This window comes from Neodiprion fabricii, chromosome 4, assembly GCF_021155785.1.
Source record: "Neodiprion fabricii isolate iyNeoFabr1 chromosome 4, iyNeoFabr1.1, whole genome shotgun sequence".
Classification (NCBI taxonomy): Eukaryota; Metazoa; Arthropoda; class Insecta; order Hymenoptera; family Diprionidae; genus Neodiprion; species Neodiprion fabricii.
In genome coordinates this window covers 13,882,986-13,903,410 of record NC_060242.1, presented here as the reverse complement: position 1 = coordinate 13,903,410, position 20,425 = coordinate 13,882,986, and the positions used below count along the sequence as shown (strand labels likewise).

General features: G+C 40.9%; 1 protein-coding gene across 1 annotated transcript in view; it reads right to left on the bottom strand.

Annotated features, from left to right (window-relative positions):
* Positions 1 to 7,809, bottom strand: part of LOC124179507 (transmembrane protein 8B-like) — a 380,831-nt gene extending 373,022 nt beyond the window's left edge. The window contains exon 1 of the mRNA XM_046563978.1: positions 7,720 to 7,809. The gene's annotated coding sequence lies outside the window, so the exon portion shown is untranslated. The remainder of the gene's footprint in view (positions 1 to 7,719) is intronic.
* Between the last annotated feature and the right edge of the window lie 12,616 nt (positions 7,810 to 20,425).

Below are 20,425 nucleotides of genomic sequence, written 5' to 3'. Positions count from 1 at the left end.
ATGTTCCTCGTAAATTTATAATTGGGGAACATTTTTATCCCAAGGTCAAGCAATAGATCTCTTTGAGAACTGAGGAACCTTTTACCAACAGATATTTTATCAAATATTATAATGGAAAATGCCTGAAGCAAGTCATCGGCAGAAATGAAATCGGTGAAACGCCTTACTTGATAGTAGATAAACAAGGAGAGTTCTGCGTAGAAACACCTTCTTTACCGACCAAGCCGACCAGTACGCCTATACATGCATCCCTGACGCAAACCCTTGAAAGTTACCCCCACTCTCGTAAGATGAAACGTGCTCTGCCGACCGTTCGTCGGTAAGAAAATCTCCCAAATGACCATGATCATCGGTAAAAAATCCTCCAAATGACCATGATTGTCGGTAAAAAATCCTCCAAATCACCATGATTGTTGGTAAAAAATGCCTCAAATTGCCGTGGTGTTACCCCTTGTGGGATAAGTTGTGCTCTTTGTCGGTAAAGAAAGTCATGCTCATCGAGCGGGATCGATAACTGCATTACCGAGCGCACTCCGTGAATCCTCAGGCGTTCGAGCGGTCCCCATGGATCCTCGAACGTTCGACCGGGAATCCTGGCGTGTGTCAGGTTTTGAGAGCTTCCAGAAGGTTCGAGAAGATTCTCACGGCCTTGAACGAATCTAGACAAACAACGCGTTCGACAAGTTTCGACTTGACGGCGAGCGGCATGCGGTCAAAGGATTTCGGTGCGACGTTGAATTTTAGACAAACAATTCTCGGAATCATCCGACGAAAACAATACTCGGAATTGTCCGACGTGTTTCGACTCGACGGTGATCGGCATGCGGTCAAAGGATTTCGGTGCGACGTTGAATTTTAAACAAACAATTCTCGGAATCATCCGACGAAAACAATACTCGGAATCGTCCGACGTGTTCCGACTCGACGGTGATCGGCATGCGGTCAAAGGTTTTCGGTGCGATGTTGAATTCCGAAAGACCCGCTCTGGCCTTGAACGAATTTTAGACAAACAATTCTCGGAATCGTCCGACAAAAACAATACTCGGAATCGTCCGACGAGTTTCGACTTGACGGCGAGCGGCCTGCGGACAACGGATTGCGGTGCGACGTCGAATTCTGGAAGGTTCTAACGTACAATCGAAGACACATCATTTCGGTAGCTTCTAGAAGTTTTTCAAGGATTCTGTGTGCCTGGTGGGAGGAATACGGCTATAAAAGGCTGAATTTCAGGTCAGAAAGACAGTCTTGCACCTTCAGCTCTCATGAAGAGAACTCCAAATAAAGCGGAAATAAATCTTCTTCTTGCAAATGAGAAGTGCTTTGGAACAACAACGTGAATTGAAGAAACGACTAGAACTGCTCATCAAGAATATTGGAGAAGTAAAACATGTGCTGAAAATCAGATCTGACCTCAATCAACTCACAAGAGATTTTGAGCACGTACAACTCGACAGTAACGATCATGGACTTTTCAAAATTGAACGAAGCCGCTCGCCTGGAGACACGTCTGCCCTTGAAAAAGCTTCCGGACCTCGAAGTGTACTTCGAATACCGAGTCAGTGGCGTTCGTCGGGTTAAAACGAAATTTGGTGATAAAATCGTTCTGGACTTGGAGGACTCTTTCACGATTTTTCTACCCAACCGACTGACCAAGGCCCTCCAAGAAGATTAAGATTTGTTCCAGAAGGTGACGACAGCCAGTAAGGAGATACGGTTGCATCTACGCTATCTTGGCGGACCGTACGGTCAACTTGAATTCGTATACGTATAATCTGAGTATCACATTCAAATATCCAGTGTCCTGTGGATGTCTTACGTTCAATAAACAAAAGAAAAAAAGATTGAAATTATGAATATTTTTTCATTTATCGCCTAACCATCTTGTATACCTTCAATCCTACGTACGTTTTTGTACCTAGTAATTGCATCTAAAATTAAGTCTTAAAATCCAAGAAAATGCCACTTCGAACACCACTAAGCAACGATGGAGGGTTTCGAGCTGCGTTTGCGTCTTATAACTGTAATGTGAACTCTACGATGAATTTTGGACGGGTTCAGACAAGACTAGAGTGCGAGGTCGACCGATAGCTGCGGTAGTATACATTCAGAGCCAAGGATCTGCGGTGTTGGGTTACTATCGCTCTAGGAATTCAAAACATGATGACGTTGGTGTACAGATTAGTCCAGAATGGGATGCAAGGTTGAGGCGCAGTTGAGATTTCGTTTGACAAGTTTTTATTAATTTTATGAGAAAAGTATTAAATATATAGATGTATATCTTTGACCCTGAATGATTCTCGGAATCGTCCGACGAAAACAATACTCGGAATCGTCCAAAGAGTTTTGACTTGACGGCGAGCGGCCTGCGGACAACGGATTGCGGTGCGACGTTGAATTCTGGAAGGTTCTGAAATAAACTCTTAACTAGCGGGACAGACGTTCTGAAATAACGGTTGTTATTGACGATGCAAAATATTTTATTGAAAACAACAACTCAAGATTGCAGTTTTTCATGAAATTCGTAATGCTGATATATGAGTGTTCCTACTCAACGGTATCGTACCCATGCTTTAGGCAATAAGAATGAATAACTGTTCGAGTAGATACCGATTGTCTTTTGTGTTTGAGTAAAAAATTTCGCAGTAACAATACGTTTTGAGCTGCACAGCTTGGACGGAATATAGCGTGATGCGTACACTTTGAATTCGTGTCCGACATTTTATTCAATTTCTGCAACGAAAGACAACCCAAATCTATCAAATCAACGGCTTCAACTTTTTCACCCAGAATTTTCTGCAGCCAACTTTTCTTCTCCAAACCTTTTACGTTAACTGTTGAAGCCTCACGCAGCGATATACATTCGATGGTGAAATCGAGCTTCTCGAAAGGTAAATCACCACCTTCCCAGGATAGTCCATGATAATTCCGTGACAGCCGCAAATTTTCGCTTTTGAACGGAGCGAGTAAATAATTCCAATCGTACGGAGTTTCGAAGAGAAAGATTGACGGGTTGGTATCTTCGTCGAGTGGCACAACTGCCAACTCTTTTGGTGCAAAACCGGGACCCGTTCTTCTGAATCCTTGTACGTCGACTATGAACTCCATCGTGAAAAATACTGAATTGATTGTCACAACTTTCAAGGTTTTTATACCAATTTCCTCACACCACCGCTCAGCGGGTTATATTCAATTATACGATCACGTAAAATCAAGCAGTAGCCATATGTACCGGTAGGAAAGTTATTTTTAGCCTCAAATTCGATACAAATATCTACCGGTCTAGATTTCAGAGCCTCGTTTTGTTTCGAACAGTCGATGAAAATCAAAGGTTCGTGCTGTAGAAATTCGCTCTTCGTCAACAGAGGCTAGGGTTCTTTGCCGTAATAGGTGGCTTGAAAGTTTGCGTACATCTCGTACAGTAATGCAAAGCGATTGTGACTCATGTGCAAGTTCAGGTTACCGTACGGATAATACTCGGAATTCAAGAAGAGCTTGACGTCAGTAATGTTACAGTGATCAAGATGACTGGCATTTTCGCCGGCTTTGTTTTTTCGATTCGTTTGAAAACCGAGCATGACAAATCGCGGTTTTACCAAATGGGTGGACGTTTTCACAGTCCAAACGTATTTCGTGGTTGCCGATAGCAAAGGATATTCGTACAACTCCCAACTGCGGAAGCTCATGGAGACTGGTGTATTTTTTTCAATGAAATTCAACAGTGTGATTTTTCGTTGATCCGAGAGCTTCACATAGGGTACTAAACATTCTACCTGATCGATCACGATTCTAAAGTTTTCCTCTCGATTTTGAACGATGGCATTTAAATTACTTTTTGATCTTGTAAGAATCAGCTCATGTTTCGCGTTAACGACGATCTTGCGATAGTCTTCAGCGAAGCCCAATATCATGCTCAAAGGAATAACTACGTCAAAGTTGGCATCGGCATCAGTTAATTTTTTCGTTTCCTGAACATCGAGCCATCTAGCATTTTCTATAAGCCAACTTTGACCAGGGTTGAGCGAAGCGAAACCTTTCAGCAGGCTGGTCAGACCAACGTTTTTACATTTATCAATCTCTACGGCGTTGAGTTCGTACCGTACATCTTCGAATAAATGGCAGATGGCGTTATTGACCAAAGTTGTGATCGCCGCTGCAGTGCCGTCCGATTTGAGAAATTTTCCAGATATATGCAGCGAACTCTTGCTCGGTAGTACGCATAAATCCTGATGCTGAACGGTGATTCGAATCTCATCGCTGTTGTTGGAAGTTGACGATGAGTACGGTTTGTGTGCGTGTATTTCTTGGTGAGCGATTGATTCGTCAAAGACGACAGGTGTTTTAATGCTCAAGATTTCCTCCTCCATGGTACGTAGCATACAACGAAACAGCAGAATCGTAGTTTTATTTGTCGAAAATTCCTTTTCCAGAAGGTGTCAGCTTTAGACCCAGAGCTATCAGGAACTCCACGTTTCGACGTGTTAGCAGTTGGGGAATCGATCGATGACTGACTTGATCGGGACATGCTAACTGACTACTATAACACTTTTTGGACAATCTGTTATATACAATTCCCATCGTTTATCGCGATTTGATGTGCAGTCTCACAGTCATAACTTCTCCGCGAAAATTAACCAGATCTCCGTCTTGATCGACTAACCGAAGTTGTACGTGATTTATGGTATTGACGGTGATCGGAAGGTAAATGACGTGCGACGGCACTTCCACGATCTTATATCCCGGTGGAACGATAGGGTAAATAAGATGCACTTTATGTCCATTGACGTAGGCACCCGTTGTAATGCTACATTCGACTCGCGACGCGTTGACCTTGAGAATAGTTACAGGCATATCCGAATGGTGAGTTAGGGTAGCTGCCAATACACGCGGTGTAAATCCGAGAAGCTGACCAATAGAATCGTCAGGTTCCAAATTAACGATATGGTTACATTTGATTTCGCTGCATAATGTATTATTGTTAGGCTTTATGCTGATTTCAATGTTGGTATTTTTAACGCGTCTTGAACATACTTTTCAATATCCTCAATTTCGTAGCTGCCAGTGGATATAGTGACTACCTTATCGGCTACGTATATTTTACTTTGACCGACATCAACGTTGGGAATGGAATTGAAGCTTATCAGTTCAACGAGACCGAGAACATAATTTTTGTTCAGAGCAAGTTCGATCGGAGGAAAATATTGCGCTTCGAGAATCGAAGACGTTCCCGATACCGTTAATGTAAAGGAATCATCCATGACTGCAAGTGCTCGACTGACGTTATCAAATTACGTGTCATGTTTATAGCTTATCGCTTAGAAATTTCAGACACAAGTTTCCGCAATCGAATGTACCGTAATCCTGATACCTTTCGTCGTTGTACTCAACGCTACCAACACCGAGATATTTCACGAGGTCTAACGGCGGTTGAAGATGACCGAAACAGTCGAAGTAAACTACATCGCTGCCGCGTTTTTTATATGCAACCCAGTGTGTCCCAGAGCCATCTTTATCGTCGAGATTGACTACAGCTGTTTCGTTTTTACGCGGCCCGGTTTTGGGCATTTCGTTGCGCATAAAGACACCTCGGAAGTACGGAATTTTCATGATTTTTGCATACTTCAGCAAATCCCAGTTGGTCAACGCTCGGCGTGGTAGCTTGTCATTTAGTTTTTTGAAAGATGAAGACCGAAACCCTTTTTATAAGGTTTTAGATGGAGACCTATACCTAAGGCGATCGCTTCTATCGTTTTCTTATGCCGTTTGCTTTTCTCCAATTCTCGTTTAGCCGCGCTCGCATCGTTTACAGCCTTTGCTATACCAGCAGCACCTCCCGCTAACGCACCCGTAGCGCTGAGACCGGCAAAAATAGGTATGAGAAAAGGTAGAAATCCGCCAACTTTTGAGGGTACCGGTAGAACGCGCGGTGATCGGACATTATGTTTACCACCTTTTTTTTTCACAGCTTCTCGAGCACCTCTGAGTGCAAACTTGATGCTCGTTTTCGCGTCGTAGCTTTGAATCATAGACTGTTTTGCCGCTCGTGTGATTTTATTCAAGGAAACGTTCTTAGGTTTTCGACACCCCATGCCTAACTTTGTTTTCACCTTCATCGTGTTAGCTACAGCCCAAGTGGCCGCCTTTTCACCCAAATTTGCGTCCTTTGCGAGAACCCGTTTCCAGGCTTTTTCGGCTAATATTTTATCCGCAACGCTTCTAGCTTCAAGGTTCTCACGATTTTTCGAGTACGCTATATCGTGTTCCTTACACGCTGCATCGAGAGCATTGATACCGGAATCGCCTCTCGTGAGTCTTTTCGTCAACTTGGTGCCAGGACCGCAGTATTGGTGAACGGGAACATGCAACTCGATCGGAAGTTTGTTGATAATACTATTTACCAAACCTTTCCCACTCGATCGTTTTTTTGACGATCGCTTACGATCACGTGTGTGCACAATCATGTCCGCTCTGCAACTGAGAGAAAGTTATTATAAACGATGCATTTATAGAAAATCCAGCCAGTCACGTTTGAGATGAGGTTCGAGACACAATCGACCAGGCTGCCCGTGATGAATTTTGACACATTTACGCAGCAGAGTACAAAACGGAAAAAACGTCATGGCGAATTGTTGCCGAGTAGTGTACGTGCGGTATTCTGCGGATCATCTACCTGTGGCAAAACCAAGGCATTATTTGCGCTTATAACGCATCCGAACGGTTTGAGGTTCGAAAACCTGTCCGTTTACTCAAAATCTCTCAATCAATTGCAGTACAAGTTTCTGAGTCAAGTGCTCGAAAATGTTGACGGTCTTGAGTATGACCCCTTTAACGAGCATGAGCACGTCATTGCACCGAACGAAACGCAACCTAACTTGATCATGATATTCGATGACGTAGCGTGCGAGAAGCAGGGTAACATACGCGCGTACTTTTGTATGGGTGGACATCACGACGTAGACTGTTTCTATCTTTGTCAGACGTACGCTCAAATCCCTAAGCATCTCGTGCGCGACAACACCAACTTGCTGGTCTTATTCAAACAAGACGAGATGAATCTGAGACATGTGTACAACGATCATGTAAACACCGATATGTCGTACGTAGAGTTTAAAGACTTGTGTGCGGCATGCTGGAACGGTGACAAATATGGCTTCGTAGTGATCAACAAGGATAGAGAGCTCGGTAATGGTCGGTATAGGAGGGGATTTGACAATTCCATGAACATGACAAAAGAATAAAATACACGATCTTCGAAGACGACGAAACAGTAGCTTTCCAGAACTAGTTGTGTCAACATGCAGGGAAGTCGTGAGGAAGAAGAAGTCTTGCATCGTATCGCTCAAGCGAGTAATGCGATTCGTCATAAGCACAGAATCCTCAGGACGGGAGAAAAGTCGCTGCAGAAAACAATGAAGGATGTCTTCAAACCTGTGGTAACCCTGCTGCAGGAATTAGTCAATGTTTCTCGAGGCACGAAACTTGTCAAGAAAGAGGTGAAGGAAGAACTCAAAACTGAAACAAAGGATGAGCCGAAGAACGAAATGGAAGCAGAAGATTCTTTTGCAACTGCAGAGGAAGAGGATCGAACTGTCACGGAATCGTCGGTGAGACCAGAGGATGAATATCTTCAGATGCTCAACGATAAACAAAGACAGCACGAGTTGGATACCGTGTACGGGGTACAGAGTCTTTCTACTGCCGGGCTGATAATTGGTGACTCACCGATAAGCTTCGAGCGCGATTCCGTTCGCATAGGCGGCACGCTCTATCCGAAAACTCAAGGACTGCTGGAGCTGCTGTTTGAAAAGATGCCCAACAGCGCTCACGTTACCCGCAACGACAGGGAGAATTACAGAAATATCCTCCTCGCAACAAATGCTCACAGAAAAAACTATAGCGCCACCGAGCCTATCCGAAACGCTCAGAGCGCCAAATTCAACCATTTGATTGCTGAGCTGCACAATATTTCTACGTCAGGCAAAGACGTATCACCATCGTCACAGATGTCGAAGCGTACGGGCAAAGGTGTACTGCTACCTCAGGCTTGGGTTACTCGACAAGGTGTTAAAACAGATTATATTTTCTGGGACGACGCTAACGAGCTGGTGGAACGTCTTCGTTTGCTTATCGCATCTCGAGCGGCTGGGAATACAAGTCACAACAACAAAATTCTGTCGATTCTGGAAGAATTGCGGGAAGCCGGAATCATTTATTAGCCAATTCTCGTCGACTCTGCAATCATTTACGAGATGAGCGTCGACGTGTTTAGACGTCAGCTGAATAAAAACACAGCGGCGAGCACTCGCGGTGCTCCGGGTGTCGGGTTTCAAATAACAGCGGACGGGCATTACGATATACGGAACAAGAGAATGTGCAATGTCGCAGATCCCGCAGAGCCGAGCAATGCTGTAACTTTAAAAACCTTGAGACTAAAATTCAGCGTGTTGCAAAAACAAATCGACAACCTCAATCAAATAATCAAAGCTTTGGAGATCACCACGGAGAAAGCCTTGGATACCTTCTACACAGACTTTAAAACAGGCAGAGACCTGTCGATTCGAAACGCTGAAATCATTTCCAAATTGGACACCAGACTAATAGCGTTGGAATATGAACGAGAAAAAGCAAGCACTGATGAAGGAACTGCAATAACTTGCACGCCGGAATCACTCGCGTCGACGTGTAGACGTGCGCGGCATCGACGAGACTTGGCAGGCGGATCTTGTTGATATGACGTCGTACGCTGGACAAAAGAAAGGCTGCAAGTACATGCTCACATTCATTGATATCTTTTCAAAGTATGCGTGGGCCGTACCGATAAAGAGCAAGTCTGGAGATGATATTACGAAGGCAATGGAATCTGTGCTTGTCCAAGGACGGATACCGAAAAATTTACACGTCGACAGAGGAACGGAATTTTACAACTCGAAATTTGAATCGCTTATGACACGTTACGGAATCAAACTTTACTCCACGTACAGTAATTTGAAGGCTTCGATCTGTGAACGTTTCAATCGCACGCTGAAAGGTGAAATGTGGACACGGTTCAGCATGCAAGGAAGCTACAAGTGGCTCGATATCTTATCTGAATTGGTTTCGGCTTACAACAACACCAAACACCGAACCATAAGAATGAAACCGTCGGATGTCACCGTTGCAAACGAGAGGCTGTTATTACGTCAGGCGTACGGAGGGCTTCGAGCGATACCTACCGTATCGGCAAAGTTCAAATCCGACGACAAAGTTCGAATCAGCAAATTCAAAAATGTCTTCGAGATAGGTTACACTCCCAATTAGACGACTGAAATATTCACGATAAGTCGAGTGGAAAATACTCATCCTGTGACGTACAAGCTCAAAGACTACCGAGATCAACCCATCGCTGGTGGTTTCTACGAACAAGAGCTCCTCAAGGTTAAACATCCGGATATCTCTCTGGTGGAGAAGGTGCTCAAGAAACGCGGAAGAAAAATATACGTTAAATGGTTAGGTTTTGACAATACACACAACAGTTGGATAAACGAATCGGCTATGTAACATTTGAATAACTGAATTTTTTTGTAAAAACGTATGTCCCTCTTTATTTTATATCCGACACACAACAAGTATGCGTCTTTATTTTTTAGACAATCGACAGACATATGCATCGTTGTACAATTTCTTGTATTTCGGAGCGTTCTTATTCACTATCCTACATAATAATAATATTTTATACATCATGGTACAGTTATAAATTACAAAGCTAAGGTGTAGGTTTGTAGCCCCACGGAAGCGTGTCGGTTGTATTTTGAAACACGATCCCCTTGTCGTCATTCCAGCTCAGTGCTACTTTCCGATGTTATGCGGTGTATACCTCGTGCTTTCGACTTAATATCAAATGCTGATTTGAGGATAGATTTTCACGGTTCAAAACACATTCCAAATAATCGTTGAAAGTCATTTTTCTCAACGCTGATCCTTAGACACCTTTGGCACGTTTATTGTCTTTCTCATCTCCCAAGACTCGGAATGCGTACAGTTTAGCTCCTAATCCTACAAATTCCAGCATTATTTTTCCATTATTCTCATCTTTCATCAAGCCGAGAACTTTTTTGTTCGCTAAAGGCATTCCATAAACGTTGTCAAGCGGATAATCAGACGTATCGAATTTGTGCAAGTCCTCCTTTATATGTTCGTATATGTCGGAGACGGTAAAATTGTAAATCAAACTGTCGGTATCCGTATCCATTAATTTTGGTCGGTTGCCAAATTTCTGCTGAATATAATTATAATGAAAATCATAGATATATGTTTTAGCCAGATCCATGATGGAGAAACCTGCATACAACGGTTTATTCAACTTGACTTTCGTCTTACTCATTTCAACGATAATTATATCATTGTCGAAAACGGTGCAGCTGTGAAAATTGGGTTTGGCTATAGTAGCTGTAGCATCGTATCTTCCATCTCATTTCGTGATCAGCCTGACATCTCTATACTTCCTAACATTTTCCATTGTTTTGCCAAAAACTGTGTTGTTCATCAGTTTGTAAAAATTTTTCCCGAATTCGTTGTGAGAGTTCTTCCGCAAATCGGTATTCAAATCTGCAAATTTTTTAAGCCACGGGGTTTGCCTGAATTGAAGAACTCTGTGAATTTTGAGTAATTTTAAGCCTAATTGTAAGCATTGTTTCAAAACGCTGTAGTGAAAAACGTAGTTTTTCTTGGAAAATAGTGTGGGCGTCAATTTTGGCTGTTTATTGGTCGAAATCGGAGGTACATAGTGCTCCGTACACAATGGTAAATCCTTATGAGTTTCATGCAGTTCCGCAGGATATTCCAAATCTACCTCCAGCATGTAACCAAACTCCGCATCGTCCGAGATGGTAAGAACGTCGCATTGTCAGAAGTCTGATAACCATTCGAAGGAACTGTATGGCAGAGCAAAGCTCATAGCAGCACCGTACAAATTATTAACGTCAAAGTACATGAGATAAGATTCTTCGATCTCAGGATCGAATTTCTCTCCCATGTACCTGGTGTTGGCCTTTGCGTATCTGTTCGAACACTGTGATACACCACCACGAATACCTTTTTCGATGAACATAACCATGTCTATGTCGGTGAGAAGCTCGAGTTCGATGCCTGTACATTTTAACATTGCATCAAACGACAGACCGGGCGCTGTGTAGTAATGTAACGGGTCCAGTTTGTACGTCGTCCAACAATTCTGTCGAAAATTTTAAAAAACGTCAGCCAGTAAAAACACTCCCGTCTGTAAATACAAGTCCAAATACTCTCCCAAAGTTTGGACGTTAAAAGTTTGCCATACGTCACACGCGTGTGCGTTATCGTCGTCTGATATATTCCGGTCATTCAATTTTGAATAAAACCGTTCTTTGGCTGGTAAATGTTTCTCCTCGAGCTTCTCCCAACTGTCTTCGTATTTGTACGGGAAGACACCTTTTCTAGTCAATTACTGAAATTTGTTCAAGCTACTGCAGAATTTACGTGTTATTGTTTTTTGACAATCATTCAGATACGATGATAATTTATCGAGGCTGCCAGGCATGAAACGGTACGAATCTATGAAACGGAACGTTACATCCGTTCCCTTAACGAATTTCGTGAAGGAAATGTACATTTCTTTATTAACAGGTAATAGTGTAACAGTATCTTCGAATGACGTTGCCAGGGCTTTGATCAGAAAATGCGAATCGTAACCCGAAAGATTGTGGAATATCACTGGGATTGTGTGCGAATTTTGGTAATTTAGATTACAGCTGCGGTGAGCAGCACCACGGTACTTTCCCGTGAAATGACAGTGATCCCGATGTTTCACGTCTTTGGACGTGAACGGTTTTTCACAAATATGACAGACTGCCTATAAATCAAATGCGTTGATCTGATTGAAATTTAGTAGTTCCATCGGTACAACTCTTGTAGTATCTCTCTAACGAAAGTGCCAATTCCTTTAACTCGTTCACAAACCATTGGATGCAAGTTTCTCCGTGATTGATTTTGAATTTTGAAAGCGAATCGTCAAACACACAATGCAGATAGTAAGCTATACTATACGGAAGATGCTTCTGATAAATTGTTCTATTTTCCCCAAAACTTTCATGTGTGGGTTGCAGTAAACATTGTAGATCCGCGTAAATGCAGAATAGAACGGTTTCTTTGTGCTTGAAATTTTTGAATTTGAGAATCTTGTCCTCTTCTGTTGGTAAGATGACTTTGGTTTTATTCGAATTCATGCAATCAACTCGATGTTTCAACAAACATCTTTCGAAATTAAAATGAGACAGACACCTATCACACAACCACGTCTGATGTGAGCGTTTGGAAATTTGAGAACTTGTCAACCGCGACAAATTTCGAATCCATGCAAAATGACGTGTTACATTCTTTTCAATATTTTCCATACTATCATCGTCACCGTCGTTTTCAGACTCTATTACTAAAAGATGGATTGTAGGCATATCAGACTTGTTTCGACTCAAATAAATGGGTACAATTTCACTACGCTTTTGTTTTTCCGCATCATTTATACCGTAAACGTTAATTTAAAGTTTGTTAAGTTTCTCAAATTTTGGAATCTGCTCTAAAGACATTGAAAAATGCAAACCGTCATATTGTAGCACTGAGCTGAAATGTGGATATGAAGTAATTTCGGTGGGATTGTTGTTGGCTGGAAGGAGGGCTGCGGTGACCGACCAGAGGTAGCAATACGCGTCTCTGTTGCGGATGTTGACGACAGTCTTCTTATCTTGAATATCTTTGGGTAGTGGTGTGTATGTGAACACACCGCCTCGCAGTGGCACGTACTTGTTGATATTTACAGTCAAATTGATTATTTCAGTCAGCGACCAACCAGAGTTTCTCTCTAGAAAATCTTCCACCTTGGCCAACACTTTTTGCTTTACGTTCTCTTCGAACCACCCGTGTATGTCAGCTGGCTGGAGGATGATTTGGTTTTTGGTGTTAAAATATTTCATATTCTCAACAAGTTCAGCGTTTTTCGTTACATTGAATTCACAACACAAGACACAGTTTGCTTTTAAACTTCCCATTTTTCGTAGCATTTTCTTCAGTCTTGCAACGACGAGGTGTTTCGCATCTTCCAAAAACCTGTTCAAATTTTTATGCCGCAGATTGATAATGGCTCCCATCCGAATTCGGCTCTCGAAAGCTGTCTCCAAATCTTCGCACCTTCCTCGATCGCTTCTTCGTCGGCTTCGTAATCCGTCACCCACTTTTTGACATTGTTGAAATTTGACTGTCAAAGATTTCAGAATTCCAATTGTAGTCAAAATTCTTGTCTTCTACCCGATCGTTGAGGCGCTTTTGCGTAAGATTTTATTCAAAAGCCTGGTATTTTGGGTTCCGAATCGAATCCATTTTGCAATTTCTACCGGTGACGATTTTTCAGATAAAATCTTAAACGCCGTTTCCATAATTTGTATTAATTTCAAACACTTTTCGGAATCCATGTTTCTTCTTCTTCTTTCGATCACACACTTGACAAAGATGGAGTTGCGAAGCTTGCTCTAGAATAATCGCTCTACGCTGACATGGTCCCTTTTATGGGTAAATACCGACGTGACTCACACACACCGAGGCGGCGTCTTCACAGGGCTCACGAACTCAACGTCGCACCGCAATCCGTTGTCCGCAGGCCGCTCGCCGTCAAGTCGAAACTCTTTGGACGATTCCGAGTATTGTTTTCGTCGGACGATTCCGAGAATCATTCAGGGTCAAAGATATACATCTATATATTTAATACTTTTCTCATAAAATTAATAAAAACTTGTCAAACGAAATCTCAACTGCGCCTCAACCTTGCATCCCATTCTGGACTAATCTGTACACCAACGTCATCATGTTTTGAATTCCTAGAGCGATAGTAACCCAACACCGCAGATCCTTGGCTCTGAATGTATACTACCGCAGCTATCGGTCGACCTCGCACTCTAGTCTTGTCTGAACCCGTCCAAAATTCATCGTAGAGTTCACATTACAGTTATAAGACGCAAACGCAGCTCGAAACCCTCCATCGTTGCTTAGTGGTGTTCGAAGTGGCATTTTCTTGGATTTTAAGACTTAATTTTAGATGCAATTACTAGGTACAAAAACGTACGTAGGATTGAAGGTATACAAGATGGTTAGGCGATAAATGAAAAAATATTCATAATTTCAATCTTTTTTTCTTTTGTTTATTGAACGTAAGACATCCACAGGACACTGGATATTTGAATGTGATACTCAGATTATACGTATACGAATTCAAGTTGACCGTACGGTCCGCCAAGATAGCGTAGATGCAACCGTATCTCCTTACTGGCTGTCGTCACCTTCTGGAACAAATCTTAATCTTCTTGGAGGGCCTTGGTCAGTCGGTTGGGTAGAAAAATCGTGAAAGAGTCCTCCAAGTCCAGAACGATTTTATCACCAAATTTCGTTTTAACCCGACGAACGCCACTGACTCGGTATTCGAAGTACACTTCGAGGTCCGGAAGCTTTTTCAAGGGCAGACGTGTCTCCAGGCGAGCGGCTTCGTTCAATTTTGAAAAGTCCATGATCGTTACTGTCGAGTTGTACGTGCTCAAAATCTCTTGTGAGTTGATTGAGGTCAGATCTGATTTTCAGCACATGTTTTACTTCTCCAATATTCTTGATGAGCAGTTCTAGTCGTTTCTTCAATTCACGTTGTTGTTCCAAAGCACTTCTCATTTGCAAGAAGAAGATTTATTTCCGCTTTATTTGGAGTTCTCTTCATGAGAGCTGAAGGTGCAAGACTGTCTTTCTGACCTGAAATTCAGCCTTTTATAGCCGTATTCCTCCCACCAGGCACACAGAATCCTTGAAAAACTTCTAGAAGCTACCGAAATGATGTGTCTTCGATTGTACGTTAGAACCTTCCAGAATTCGACGTCGCACCGCAATCCGTTGTCCGCAGGCCGCTCGCCGTCAAGTCGAAACTCGTCGGACGATTCCGAGTATTGTTTTTGTCGGACGATTCCGAGAATTGTTTGTCTAAAATTCGTTCAAGGCCAGAGCGGGTCTTTCGGAATTCAACATCGCACCGAAAACCTTTGACCGCATGCCGATCACCGTCGAGTCGGAACACGTCGGACGATTCCGAGTATTGTTTTCGTCGGATGATTCCGAGAATTGTTTGTTTAAAATTCAACGTCGCACCGAAATCCTTTGACCGCATGCCGATCACCGTCGAGTCGAAACACGTCGGACAATTCCGAGTATTGTTTTCGTCGGATGATTCCGAGAATTGTTTGTCTAAAATTCAACGTCGCACCGAAATCCTTTGACCGCATGCCGCTCGCCGTCAAGTCGAAACTTGTCGAACGCGTTGTTTGTCTAGATTCGTTCAAGGCCGTGAGAATCTTCTCGAACCTTCTGGAAGCTCTCAAAACCTGACACACGCCAGGATTCCCGGTCGAACGTTCGAGGATCCATGGGGACCGCTCGAACGCCTGAGGATTCACGGAGTGCGCTCGGTAATGCAGTTATCGATCCCGCTCGATGAGCATGACTTTCTTTACCGACAAAGAGCACAACTTATCCCACAAGGGGTAACACCACGGCAATTTGAGGCATTTTTTACCAACAATCATGGTGATTTGGAGGATTTTTTACCGACAATCATGGTCATTTGGAGGATTTTTTACCGATGATCATGGTCATTTGGGAGATTTTCTTACCGACGAACGGTCGGCAGAGCACGTTTCATCTTACGAGAGTGGGGGTAACTTTCAAGGGTTTGCGTCAGGGATGCATGTATAGGCGTACTGGTCGGCTTGGTCGGTAAAGAAGGTGTTTCTACGCAGAACTCTCCTTGTTTATCTACTCTTGATAGCATCCTATTTAAAATTGCCTAACTCTCAAAAGTATACTGGACATTGGTTTCGGAGAACTAGCGCGACATTATCATCCAACTCAGGTGCTATTATAACAATGCTGAAACAGTTAGGAGAATGGAAATCTACAAATACTGTACAAGATTATTTTTTCAATCAGATTGTTTGTAATATTATCATTAAAAATGAGTTTATTATATTTATATTCAGTTCTTTAATATGTACTGAAATGATACTTATTTTGTGTCTGGAAATCTTATTCAACTTTTTACAGGATATGTGGAGAATTTGATGAAAAATCGAGAAAAAACTTATGAAAGCATAACCTATGCAGCCGCATCCACCGTAACTGATCCAGAAACATCAAAAAGTTTAGCGAAAAACGACTTTTCAGTTAAAATAACGAATCCAAAAAATTCTGATGAACCTTTACATGCCAAAGTAGACTTTCACACCTTTTCTGACGATTTTGAAATTGATGATGAGGATCTTGCTAGGATTGATGAACTTGATGAACCTGAAATACCGAAGTCACCACACGTGTTTTCCAGAACCGCGAGCTACAAAAAAATTCTTGAACCTAGGAATAAACAAATGATAAAACCTAGTCATTTAAAAAAAAAACCTATTTTGGTTTTTTCAAAAAACAAAGACAATAAACTACCGCAAAATCCGATCAAAATCATCGAAACCGATCATTGTACAAGCGAACAAACGTCACAATCAATCTCTTTTAATCCAAATACTGATCAAAATCCGGGTAATATTCATCAAAACTGTACATTTCATGGAAATATTATCAACAACTTTTATTTCAATTGCGATAAATAGAAAGATGACAAAAATAATAATTTATAATAGTACTATCATATAAATTCAATAATTTTATTCTTTTTCATGCTGATACAATAAATAATATATTTGTTATTCATTTATAATTATAATTTTAATTCATTAATAAAAATATTTGTTCAAATTTGTATTTTTCTTCCATTATCATTGTATTTGATGCCTGCCCCCGACCAGCAGCACTCGCTTTGCTCGTGCAGCAAATGTCGGGCAAGCATTTAAAAAGGATATGCATATTTATCTATATATAGTAGGGTGGTCCTTATTTGGGGTGTTGACGAATTCCGATAAGTGCGCCCCCTAGACATGTTTGAAATAAATTTAAAAAAATGTGTGCGAAAACGGAGCGCTGTAGTCCAATTAGAAGACGTGCCTGTAAGCTCGTTTTGTTTTTCATTTGAATAACATGGGATTTTCAGACTACTTCAGTCATTATGTTTTTGAGTTGTCCCCATGAACGCAAAAAATTCTTTTTTCACATAAATCTGTTGTTCATGGGTACAACTACGCGTATATTTTTCCACAAGTCTTTATCACAACCTTTACGCCCCCCATCCCCCTGATATTATACACGACGGCAAATTGATCAACGTGAGAATACCTCTTTTTAGCCGCTTGGTGCTTGACAGTATTTCACCAATCAAAAGGCAGTCTTATTTACGTCATAAGTTCGTAAAAAAAATAATTGTACATGTGGGAAAAAATATGTATTTCAATTAGTGTATTTAAAAACACATCGTTTATACTTTATACTTTTTTAAAAAGTAATAATTAAAATTAAAATGTTTTGATCGCTGTCTGTTTTTCTGGATCAGGAAAGATTTTACGATATTCCGAGATCCATGAACAACAGATTTATGTGAAAAAAGAATTTTTTGCGTTCATGGGGACAACTCAAAAACATAATGACTGAAGTAGTCTGAAAATTCCATGTTATTCAAATGAAAAACAAAACGAGCTTACAGGCACGTCTTCTAATTGGACTACAGCGCTCCGTTTTCGCACACATTTTTTTTAATTTATTTCAAACGTGTCTAGGGGGCGCACTTATCGGAATTCGTCAACACCCCAAATAAGGACCACCCTAATATATAGTATACACCACACGGGCCGATGGTATGAAAGCCCTGAACTGCGCGCCGTGGAGCCCTCGGCTTCGCCTCCGGCCCTACTCCGCGCAGTGCAGGAAATTCATACTTTCGGCCCTAGTAGTGTAATATACTATTCTTCGGATACAAATCTTGTATCCCGTAAAATTTGAAAAAAAATAAATAAATATGCGGAATCTCATCATTTGTACTATATTTTCATTGACTCCACAGAGTGCTTTTCATGTGCTGAAATTTTTTTTTTCAATAAAAATTAAAAAAAAATTCATAGCTTCAAAACCAAATCTCGGCCCATTCTGAAACTTGCACACGTTTTTGAACACTGAGAGAGGGATATCCTCTGAAATTTCTAGCGAAAAAACTGGTTTTGAGTAATCTCAAAAACCAATATTTTTTGAGTTTTTAAGAGCTTTCAGCGGCCTTGATAAATTTTTGCATGTTTTCCCGTTGAAGTTCACTTGAAAGTAAAACTTTTTTATTCAAACATTTTTGTTATATGATCAACAGTTTACGAGCTATAGTTAATTAAAATTGGGACATTCTCGTAGTCTGCGTAATCTATATGGGCTGCTCAACTCTGAACGGCATCGAATGAAAATCTGAGAAAAATCACACATACTCTTAACGACTATTCAAAAGATTTCACGAAGTTTAGAAAGATTCCGAGGGGGTCAGGCTTTTGGTCAGGTCGATTTGACGTGGAATGCCCCATAGGTATATGCGTTCCACGTACGATATTGATACCTCCATTTGCGATTAATACTTGATGCATACTATGAATTTTATAATTTTCTAGGGGACAAACTGAATTATCTACAGTAATACGTTTTTAATATGAAATTAGAACAATTATTTATTTCGAAATAGGATTCTTTTCGACATGCGCTCGATCTATTCCATAACATTAGTATTCGTAATTATTCGAATAACTTTGCGTGTGCTCTCTCGATCTTGACTTTTCGTAGACATAGAATCGAAATGCTGTTTCAGCTAGTCGCAATTGAAGTATTTACGTTGGGTAAAGAATCAATGTTGTTTTTCGAAAAGTGTTCGTATGGAAAAAATATTCAGAGTAACTGTAACACATCACGGATGCGCTAATTTGCGCTCCGTATATGAAATAGTATTAAACGCAGTGTCCTGATTTAGAGGCCTAGAAAGGTGATTGTCGGCGATTATTTTTTTTTTTTTTTGATATGGAGAAAAAGAATGAAGGTTCTTAAAACTTCGAGTGTATTTTAACACACATTTTCGCTATTTGTTGATAGCTTTTTCAACCGAGCCGCTTGGAAGGAGTTGATCGCTGTGGTGTCAAACATGAGAATTGAAGTTGTTTTATATACACCTTGTTTATTCATTTACTATTTACATATATACACTGTAACCAAAAATTTTTTTGATGGTTTGCGAGGGTTAGTCGAACAAGTGAGATAATTGCTTACCCTACGGCGCAGTTACTAACCTGAATAATTAGATATAGAGAGATAATGAAAGAGAAAGATATGATTGTTGGGCGCCAGACGCACATGCGGAAAATAGATAATTAGAGAAAAAGATATAGATAAAGACAAGGTCAGGTTCTACGACGGTTTTGCACAGCTTGCTCAGTATAGACAAGATAATGGTGGAGGGGAGAGGTTGAATCCAATAGATAAAATAAGAAACAGGTGAAGCAGAAATAGTATCGAAGATATTGGTTAAGAAGCGATAAATTTTAATAACAAGCAAACAACTGAAGAAATTGAGATACAATTAAGATAGATGCGATAATTAATTTACAGCCAGAGAAAAGTTAGCGAGAGATTTAATAAATAACAGAACGTTTTCCGAATAAGCGAGAAATATGCGTAGGCTCGCGATACTATGATTCGAGGTAACAATTGACACGGTTTTATAATGAATAGGCAGAACAGAAAAAGATATACGGTACTTAAATTAAGCATTGATCAAGTAAACCATAAAACATGAGAAGCGATTATAAGAAACATGCGAGATACAAAACTTGTAATAGTTATCACATTACCAGAATTATCAGAAATATACAGAGGCAGGAAATTATGAATTACGAGGTAAATTCAAGGAAACAGGTCAAGTAGAGAATTATCATAAAATATAGAAACTAACAGATAATACGTAGTCTCTAGTTTGCGGTAAGTGCGAGAAGAAAGAAAGATAATATTCGGTACGGTAAAAGATAATTTCGGGATTAAAACAAATAATATTCAAGATAATTACTATGCAACATACGACAAACCAAAGAGACTACGGACAACTACGATCAGCGATATTAGCGAAGAAAATAATGAAAAAGATGTTATGCGATACGACGCAATACTCCAATGTCAAATGAACGACGAGCGGGACCGCGCGGCGATGTAAGATCGCTCACGCGGTACACTCACTAAGATAAATTAATCAAAGATAATGGGTAAAGAAACAGTTATGAATTATTCAGAGGAAGCATAGCGAAATAGTAATGCTCAATAACGAAGATAAGAATTGGTCATTTAACAGAACACGCTGTTATACAGCGATATTACACATTTAGGTACTCTAGAAGAGAGAGAAATAACAAAATAAAGCAATAGTCACTAACAATGCGCAAGTAAGAGT